Genomic DNA, 11,059 nt, shown 5'->3' on the forward strand with positions numbered 1-11,059 from the left:
TTTTGCGTATTATGGTACCAAAGCGACGAATTGAGAAACCTAATCTTTTGAAGTCGGTTAAAAATCTTTAGTGTCCGACCGAAACATGTTTTTTTGTCGAAACCGAAAATTTTGTAGACTTGTTAAAATCGTGGAAAAAATGAAATAAAACCGCTTTTATACACAAATTAAGGGGCTTTCAACACCCAATGTCCTTGAAATTGATGTTCCTTAATACTTAAGCAGTTTATTAAGAAAAACTATTTGTTTTAATAAAGCAAAATAAAAAAGAAATTAAAATTCATTATATATTAAAGACCGTGGTCGTACTCGATACATGATTGAACGAAATAGCCCGATAAAAAATAATAGGGAGTACTTATTACTGCAATGTTTTGCCGCCAGAGTGCAGCACTAGTGCACATACTAAACCATAAGCGTAACTTATACATACAAGGCCTTAAACAATTTTTTGATATAAAATAATAACAAAATCTATTGCAACTTGGTAATCTGTTTTTCCAATAACGCTTCTTTGGCAGCTCCTTCGAGAATTTTTCGCCTTTTTGTTTCTAGTTCTCTGACCATTTCCGCAGTTTTTCTTTTTTCTGCTCTGATTTTCGCCTCTGGACTTAAATCTTCCATCCTTTTGTGTAGCTGCTCCGTGTACAAGGAGTGAGCATTACGAGCCGCGTGGATCATTTCTTTTTAATATTTATTTTGTCTATACTGCCGTGGTAGGATATAGCGTTATCCATTATTAACCTATTTAGCGTCAGACGTACGACCCCAATATCATAGAAAACCGCAAATCGATGTACAGGTTAGCCGTTTGGCACACGCATACTAGAGGTAAAAATAAAATTTTTGACCCGCAGTTCCTAAAAAAATTTGCTGAGTCATTGTTTTTTTTATGGGATAAAAAAAAATTTTAGAAACAGATACGATATGGCTTATTATTTTTTTGTACAATATACCACTGATACGTGATATCGATATCCTCATATCTAACCCCAAAAAACCAATTTTAAAAATAATTTCATTTAGTTTTGTTTTTAATTTTTCATTATTACAGTGACACGGTACTACTTCAGTGCCTATTTTACGAGACTTATGGAACTGTAGTAGAGAGGTATTTCCCGTTGGATATATGGATATTACGTATCATTTTATGATTAATATGCACCGTATCGTATCTGCAGTACAGTTCCATTAAGTTTCGTAAAATAGGTACTGAAGTAGGTCTGCATGTATTCACTTAGTATTATATTAACGTACTCAGGATGGGTAATCTTAGCACTTGCGCTATAAAATGAAACCAGTATATATTGACGCTGATTTATTCTTCACCAAGTTGTTGGTACAAAAATCAGAAGCAAAAGAGAGCTCCGTCCCCGGTTACGACCCCTTTTATTAACATTCAGAAACCCCCTCCACGAGTTCAATCAGGTAACTAATATACATACTTTTAAAATAGATTCTAATACAATCAATTACGTATAAGCTCCATATATCATGTAATATTTAGTAACAATCAAAACATTTAATTTTATAATAATAAATTAACTCAAAGGGATAATTGGATTATTGCAATTGGCGCCATCTACACGACGCTGTAGTGACGCAATAGGCTGGTAGTTCCGATACCTCGCAGTAGATGGCGCTTTCGTAGTAGGTCTTCAATAATGGTTTGGCTCTCATAGGTCTTATTATACTGGTTTGGGTGTCGCCAAGGTGGATGACGCTAACACTCGGCCGTCCTGCCATGGCCGTGGTCCACCACGGCCTGCTGGTGGAGCCCTCGAGTAGTTGGTAGATGTGGTTGGACCGCCAGTCGATTCAGGAACCTGGAATATATAAAGAACCAGCCAAATATATTGTTATATTATATCACCTAATATCAGATATATTGACAGCTTCACACAGATGATAAACGTACATTAAATTGTATGATGATGAGCAAGTTTTATTTTAATTTATACTATCTACTTGGTACACAGATATCTTACATATTTTTCTTAGACTCCAATTCAAAAAACTACTATTGAGTTTATCACACAGATTAGAGGGAATAGTTAAAAAAAATGCATTTCAGGGCTTTGGAGACAAGTCATCACACAGTTAAGTAACACACAGTAGGCATTCGACGTGTTTACTGAATCCTTATTTAGTACCATATGCATGCTAGCATCTATTAAACACACAGGTTATGCCATAGGTACTTACAGGAGCTTCACACAGATATATCACACAGTTTTTACTACACAGCTAGCACACATAGTCCTTATTGCATCACACAGTAATTAGCTATTACACAGTACCTCTCGGTATACTAGTAAACAAAGTATCACACAGATTAGGGGAAATAGTTACTGCGTTTAATTTCCACACAGCAGATTTATTACGACCGTTACTTGTATGCTTCTACCCTGCCATTAAATTTATCTTACCTTATTTTTACGAACTGTCTTGTCACGTGCTTATAATATCTACCCTTTTGTCACAATAAAATAGTCTTGTCAATGTATTTATTTTGTGAGATAGATCTACCATTTGTTTATGTTGTATAGCAGAAATACCCTCTCAGTTTTACGCTTGTGAATTATGAATGTATTAAGACAGCAAATAAGTATACAGGATGTCTATAGAGTTGATATGAAATAAAATGTACGCCGATTTAATTATAATTTCTTTTTAATCGTATGTTACATCATGTAATTTTGTTTTATTAATTGAAATAAAAACTTCAAGAAATATATTTACAGATAAGATTATTATTACGCATACTTTCAATATATTTATAATTAAATGAATGATCTAATCGTAAGATTTTATTATTGATTATTTACCTTTTATGCTAAGATGATTAACCTTATTATGGGCGCAAACACACTATAATTGGACAAATCAAATATTTTATTAGCTCTCTAAAAGGTCTATAAGATCATCCCTGTCTATGTCGTGGTCACTACCAGAGCTATCATCATCTGATAAGGTTGTTTTATAAGGCCTAAGGACATCTGCTCGTACTACGGCACAGAACCTTTTATAACCTTTCATACCTTTCACGCTAGAAATTGTATAACGGTCTATACTATGGTCACATTTAATTACCCTGTAAGGCCCTGTATATAACCCGTCAAGCTTTCTTGTAACCTTCGCCTGAGTATCCCTCGCGGATCCACCTTTCCACAAAACTAATTGACCTCGTGAGTACTTCCTATAGGGTTTTCGTTTTTTGTCGAACCTACTTTTCATGACGGTCATGTTTCGGTCAATTCGTAACTTTGCCGTCTTTCTACGAGAATCAAGTTGATTCTGCTGATTAGTTACGTCTATAGGAGTATCAGAGGGGTATGCTGGGTAGCGTGTGTTGCTATGACCAAACATAAGACTAAATGGGGTGAAACCCGTTGTTGAATTGGGCGTGTTGTTAATTCCCCAGACTACATCGGCTACTTTAGTATCCCAAGTACATTCACTATCAGCCATGGTGTTAAGACCGTTCAGAAGAGTACGGTTTACCCTTTCCACCTGTCCGTTAGAACGGGGACTGGCTATGGCATTCAAGACGTGTTTAAACTGACACTCTTCTGCAAACTGTTTGAAATACCGGCTCGTGAAGGCTTTTCCTCTATCACTTATTACTTTACAAGGATTTCCAAATTGGTAAATTACGTCCTTAAAAAGTTTAATAGTCTCCATTGAGCTGGCATTTTTCGCAGGCTTCGCAAATACATATTTAGTAAAAGCATCAATTACCACAAGTAGATATGTATTTCCGAGGCGGGTCTTTACGAAAGGACCGAGATGATCTATATGCAATGTGTGCATCGGAACAGCTGCCTTATCTATGGGGTGCAGTTCACCTTCGATTCTACCAAAGTTACCCTTACCGTAGGCACAACGTAAACACGAGTTTATATATTTACGTATGAAACGAGTCATTCCTTGGAACCAAAACTGGGCCTTAATAATTTTCTCGCATTTCTCAAAGCCGGGATGACCTATTTGGTCGTGATATTTTTGTAATAAACCATACTTTGCTAACTTTGGAATGACAAAACGTTCTCCTGACAAAGTTTTCCTATATAAAATCCCTTCTTTTAGCACGTAATTAGAAACTATGTCTGCATTATTCGTACCTTGAGAAAGTTGAGTAATAATGTTTTGTATCGCATCATCTTGCATCTGGAGAGTAAGTAACCAGTCGGATTCCTCTACTATATGTACCTCGCTAATGACAGGGTTCCTGCTTAAGGCATCGGCGTGACGCATTCGGTTACCAGGGCGATATTCTATTTTTAGGTCGAAATCTTGAATAGCAAGCCACCACCTGGCGATGCGTGGAATTAAATCTTTTTTGACAAGGGTGGTTCGTAAAGCCGCGCAGTCAGTGATTACTTTTACAGGGATCCCAGTCAAGTAAACCCTAAATCGTTTTAGGGACTCTACAACTGCTGAAGTCTCGAGTTCATAACTGTGGTAAAACCGCTCTTCCTTACTTTTGTGACTCTACTGAAATATGCTATATGTTTGAGACTACGGTCAGGCTGGTACTGAAGTAATATGCCACTAAGGCCCAAGCTACTCGCGTCGGTATGCAATTCAGTTTCGGCGTTCCTATCATATATACCTAATACGGGTCTTTCTACAAGTTTCTGTTTTAACGTTTGAAACGCGTGTTCTTGTTCTTGGCCCCAGTGCCAATCAACACCCTTTTGAGTTAGTTCTGTAAGCGGTCTAGCGATTTCGGCAAAACCCCGCACAAACTTCCTAAAATATGATGTTAGTCCGATAAACTGGCGGATTTCATGAACGTTACTAGGTCGTTTATAATTGCTAACACACTCTATTTTAGCCTTTCCAGGTTGTATAGTCCCTTGAGTAATTTCGTGTCCCAAATAGGTAGCAGTTGGTTTTAAGAATGAACACTTTCGTAAGTTCAGCTTTAAATTCGCATCTTTAAGGGATTGTAACACGCGTCTTAAGAGATCTAAGCCCTCCTCAATAGTAACAGTAGGCAACATGATGTCATCAAGATATAGAGCTACTTCGGAGTGAACGTTACCTAGAGCCAGTTTTATTAATCGAGAAAACACGGCAGGTGCATTGCACAGTCCGAAAGGCATTTTTAAAAACTCCCACTGGCCTGAACTTGTCACGAACGAGCTCTTATGTATGGAATTTTCTTCTATAGGGACCTGCATGTACCCCTGAGCTAGGTCTAGTGTCGTAAAAAAATGCCTTGCCGGATAAACGAGTTAACTGATCGTCTATATTGGGTAAGGGGTACCTATCCTTCACAGTACGCGAGTTTAAAGCCCTGTAGTCTACACATAGCCTATATTCTCCATTCTTCTTTTTTACTAAAACGACGGGACTTGCGTAGTCAGACATGGATTCCCTAATTATACCAGCATCTAATAACTCTTGTACCTTCTGGTCAACTATGGCGCTCTCACTATGGGACAACCGATACGGTTTGTAGAATACAGGTTCATCAGTTGTAGTTTTGATATTCATACTAATTAGATCTGTACAGCCTAAGTCCTTAGTATCTTTAGCAAATGAAGTACTAGACTCATTTAACAAATTCAAAAGCCTTGCCAAATCTGCCTCATTAAGATCACCTACATCTAACTCGCTAGGATTTATGTTAGTTTCAATTATCCTATCGCACATAGATGAGTTACCAACTGTCATAACATTACATTCATCCATCTCACTTGCATTAATTATTTCGACACGTGCTAATAATTTTCCTTTCGTCCATCGAATTGATTCATCGCCCACATTAATTACCTTTATGAGAGGATTTTGACACGATAAAACAGCTCTGGGAATGAAATAGGATGTACTTCCTAATTCAAAGCACACCGGATGCAATAAGAACGTGTGTTTACCTCCATTTTCATCACAGTCAATACGAACTTCTACTAAACTAGAACTGTTTTTCAACAAAACAACATCTGCGTTTAAGTAAACCGGGTACTTCGTAACAAAATCGGAGGAAGTTAATTTAATTTCTTGTAGGGTATTTTCTAAATCACTCGTATGAAGAAGTGTCACAGAGTTGTTTGTTGTGATCAGGCTAACATTTTCTTGATTTATTAATTTCTGCCCGATAATAAAGTCAATTCCTGTCATTTTATAGCTAGTTATTTCCGCTGAGCCTGACAAAGTGATATTATCTATGTGAACTTCAACTTGTACGGTACCAAGTGATTGTGAATGTGCACCACCAAAACCGCGCATAAGAACTGAAGACGGTGTCATAAAATGCTAGAGCTAGAGCTTATCCGGATATTTCAGTTTTCGTATGGAAGCCAGATCAATCATGTCAGATGGGGGGAGAGTATTTCGGAGGGGTACAGGTTGGAGTGTGGCGTGAGACAAGGGGGGCTGAGCTCGCCCACACTCTTCAACCTGTACGTTAACGATCTGATTGAGGTGCTCAGCAGCCGTCATGTCGGTTGTCACATTGACGGGGTATGCTTCAACAATATTAGCTACGCAGACGACATGGCGTTGCTGAGTGCATCTGTTGGAGGTCTCCGCGAACTCATTAGTCTCTGCGAGCAGTTTGCCAGTTGTCACGGCCTTAAATATAACGCTAAGAAGAGCGAACTAATGATTTTTAGGGCGGGGACTAAATGTCCGTCCGAGGTACCTCCTGTACGTCTCAGCGGGGTCCCTTTGAAGCGTGTTCACCGGTTCAAATATCTAGGCCATGTATTAACTGACGACCTTAAAGATGACGAAGATATTGAACGGGAGCGGAGAGCGTTGTCAGTCCGAGCCAATATGATAGCCCGCAGGTTTGCTCGTTGTTCTTTTAACGTCAAAACTACACTGTTTCGTGCATATTGTACCACTTTTTACACGAGCAGCCTGTGGGTTAAATACACACAGAAGGCATACAACGCTCTCCGTGTTCAATACAACAATGCTTTAAGGGCGCTGCTGCATCTGCCGAGGTTTTGCAGCGCCTCGGGAATGTTCGCGGAGGCGCGTGTGGACTGCTTTTACGCCACCATGCGCAAGAGAGCAACATCAGCAGCGAGACGTGTGCGCACCAGCGGCAGCGCCCTGCTGGCAGTCGTCGCCGACAGGCTTGATGGTCCATTTATGGGACACTGGTTGTCATTGCATGCACCAGTGTCCCATAACTGGGCGAAATGATGTAACTAGTTAAGTAAGGTTCTAAAATTAATATTGTTTGACATTCCGTATTCCTTTTTATTGTATTGTATATAGTATGCCATTGTATTGTTTATGTGTAATTTTATTATGGGTTAAAAGCCTGAAATAAATGATTATAACAAGTTTCATTTTGTTAGCATGTTCAATGGTAAGTATGTTAATTTTACTACCCGTATCAATGTACCCTATTAATTCGTAGCCATTCACAAACACTTTCTTTTTATAAAGATCAAGGAAAACATCATATGTGATAAACATAACGTTACCGACCTTGATTATTTGTTGTCTTGAGCTCCCGGCAGCAAACCAGCATGTGGCTGCGCTGTGACCGTTGCGCTGGCACCAGGGACCGGAACCGGTTACCTTAACCGGGGTTTTTCATAGGGTTATTTTAGAAGTGGTTATAAAAACCCCTACCATAACGGTAACCGTCTGATAAGGTAACACTTTGATTCGGTAACCGTATCAGATCGAGTTAACCTCGGTTACCGGTAACCGAAATAAAAACCCAGTCGATTCAGTTACCTGATAATAAGGTTTTGAACCAGTTCAAACGATTGTAATCTTTACGCACACTTAAATTGAACTTATTATTGAATAACCGTGGTTGGCATGGGCGGTCTATTAAGTCTCCAGCACAAACATGTTTCGTTGTCGGTAACTTCGCTTATTGTCAATTCAAACAATATTGTACTTTGACTCCTTAAGCTAAAATTGAAAACATTATTGGGCGATTACAGTATTATTTTGGAGCGACAGCCGCAGCGCGGCCATTCCTTTGTTTATCTTTATACTTTTATACCTGTGTGTTCCTATTGTTTTTGTTCATTTCGGAGCAATTCTAGTTTGGAATTTTTAGAAAAGGGCTTCCTGCAAGTAAACACCATCCTATCCTAGCAATATCTGTTATTGTTTAGTTATATTTTTAATGCTACTTAGATACTATTTTTCTATTTTCGGGTTCAAACTTGGTATGTACCTACAGATTAAAGACTGATTTAAGGAAAAAATTTAACCTAACTAGTAATTTTACTGGTAGTTATAGTGACTTGACAGTCTTGACACACAACGTGATTTTTTTAATCACTCTATCTAAAGATAAAGATACATGCGTTAGCGGATTGTGGTAGTGTGGTAGATATTTAACCATTGTTGACAAATGACATAATACCTAGTTATTATGAGCTTATTTTATAATAAGCAATTACTTTTAAACGTTTTCAGATGCGGTAAGTTGTGTCAGCTAAAAGTCGTAATTTACGTTGTTTTGCTTAATGCAGCGACCAGAAAAAATATATATTATCTATAGCAGTGATAACCTTATTTTAATACTTCAAATCTTTCATTAATACCAGAATTCATTATATTTATTAAGTATCTGTAACATTGGAAAGGTGAAATAATTTTGATTAAATTAAATAGATACATACTTAGTAAGCAGTGTTGGGCATTCAAGAATAAAATCATTATTTGAATAAGAATTCCTAAGAATAAAATCATGTTGATTTATTCGTCAAAATTATTCAAATAAAAAAATTTATAAGAATAATCTCATTCTTAATCAAGTAAATGTAATCATGATTTTATATTCTTAATAATCTTCCTGGATTAAAATGTAGTCTGGGTGCCCTATAGATAGAAGTAAATAATAATAGTTGTCTAATTTATACCTAATTTTATTCAATAAAATCTTAAGAATTTAATTTACTGCCGCATAGTCTTTGTATTGGTCGATACCCGTATTGCTTTTAATCTGATAACTAAATCATCAGGTACAATTCAGCTGATCTGCTCGGATGGTGGATAGCGAAACACTTCAATGGCTCACTGTGCCTAATTTAATGTAAAAAAATAAAATACCGGCCAAGTGAGAGTCGGACTCGCGCAGGAAGGGTTCTGTACCATTACGCAAAAAACAGCAAATAAATCATGTTTGTTGTATGGGAGCCCAACTTATATATTTATAATATTCTGTTTTTAGTATTTGTTGTAATAGGGGCAACAGCAATACACAATCTGTGAAAATGTCAACTGCCTAGCTATCACGCTTCATGAGATACAGCTTAGTGACAGGCAGACGGACAGCCGAGTCTTAGTAATAGGATCCCGTTTTTACCCTTTGGGTACGGAACCCTAAAAAATATGTTTTTAAAGGTATGATAAGGAATAGCTCGATATGGTGTATTCCTATTTCTCTCCGCCGGGCACAGATGGGAATAGGCACTTCATTTAAATCATTCCCATATGTCCCCACCTCATGTATCGCGGCGGTCACGTTGGGCAGGAACAAATGGGGAAAGTATTCATGATTCTTTGTTTTCGAATTATGTTTAGTATGTAGTTTCAGTGTCCGAGTTACTACCGAGACTAATTGTGTTTTTAAAAGTTCAGCTGATATTTAAAATTTGTACTCATTATTAGACGGAAATGAATAGGTATTAATATCGTTTGACACACCGCCTACCGCACGTGTTTAGCAAATGCTGACAAAAAATTCACCACGCCACGACTTAATCTTATTGTTATTGCCAATGAGTAATAAATGACGGTCTCAAGTGGAAACACAGCAAATAATACAATACAATTCATGCTGCGATCTGCGACATTCTGCAAATCTAGTGGTAAGCGTAGGATTATTTTCTTACCTGCTGTAATTTGCTATCTCATTCACTTTCCGTAGGTGTGAAAGAGATAGCATACGTAAAGACCCCAAGGCTGATAAGAATAATAAACAAAATACATACTTAATTGGCAAAGGAATATACATTGAACCATCATAATTATAATTTCGCAGTTTACTTTATATGTAGTTTCATTATCAAATTATCATCGCCGTTTCGAAGGCTCCAAAAAAATGTACATATCTATCACAATATAATCATTTACGCTAAAAAAAATTCAAATCAATCCGACCGTTGAAAAGAGGGGTGAAATTCATTTTACTAACTTTATACATTGTACTACAAAAGTTAAATTAATTGAGTATAACATTCTAATTTAATAAGACGTTATTTAGAATAATCCTACATTAGGAATAAATATTCCGTTTTTTATTTTTCATTTAAATAAAAGTGACATGATTTATTAACTTTCATTTTATTTTAAAATAACGAGTGCGAGAATTATTCTAATTCAAATCTATTGGATTAAGAATAAAATTTATGTGTTTATTCTTCTTCGTATTCAAGTAAATTTTAGCCCAACTTAGTATGCTTTCTACATTCCAACAAAACTTTCTTCTACAATTCACGGGATTGTTTTTTAAACCCGAAAGAGTAAAAGGAAATAGGTCGTAGTAGGTAGTAATGTATGTAGTATTTTTTTAGACTCCGCTGTCCGTCTGTCTGTCACCAGGCTGTATCTCATGAATCGTGATAGCTAGGCAGTTGAAATTTTCATAGATTATGTATTTCTCTTGCTGCTGTTACAACAAATACTAAAAACAGAATATAATAAATATATTAAATAAAAAAAAATATATAAAAAAAAAAACATAATAAATAAAATAAACAAAATAAACAAAATAAACAAATTAACATAATAAACAAACTAAAAAATAAACAAAATAAATAATGTAAATAACATTCATAAAATGAATATTATTAATCCAATAAACTACATTATAGCTAGTTTGTTAGTGCACGACACCTTGCACTTTGTGACTATGCGCTGAAACTTGGCACAGTTGATTCTTAGCTGGTCATGAGCAGATACAGACCGGGAGACCTCGAGAGCCACGTCTCATTTAGTGGGGGGGAGGGGGGGAAGTTCGACGCCGCCGCGCTTCACTTGGAGCAACATTTCTCTAAAACTATACCTATTAGGGAATGTAATATATCATTTTCGGATAAATTAAGGATGAGGAATCTAGTTT

The sequence above is a fragment of the Cydia splendana genome, chromosome 1, assembly GCF_910591565.1.
Source record: "Cydia splendana chromosome 1, ilCydSple1.2, whole genome shotgun sequence".
Taxonomy (NCBI): domain Eukaryota; kingdom Metazoa; phylum Arthropoda; class Insecta; order Lepidoptera; family Tortricidae; genus Cydia; species Cydia splendana.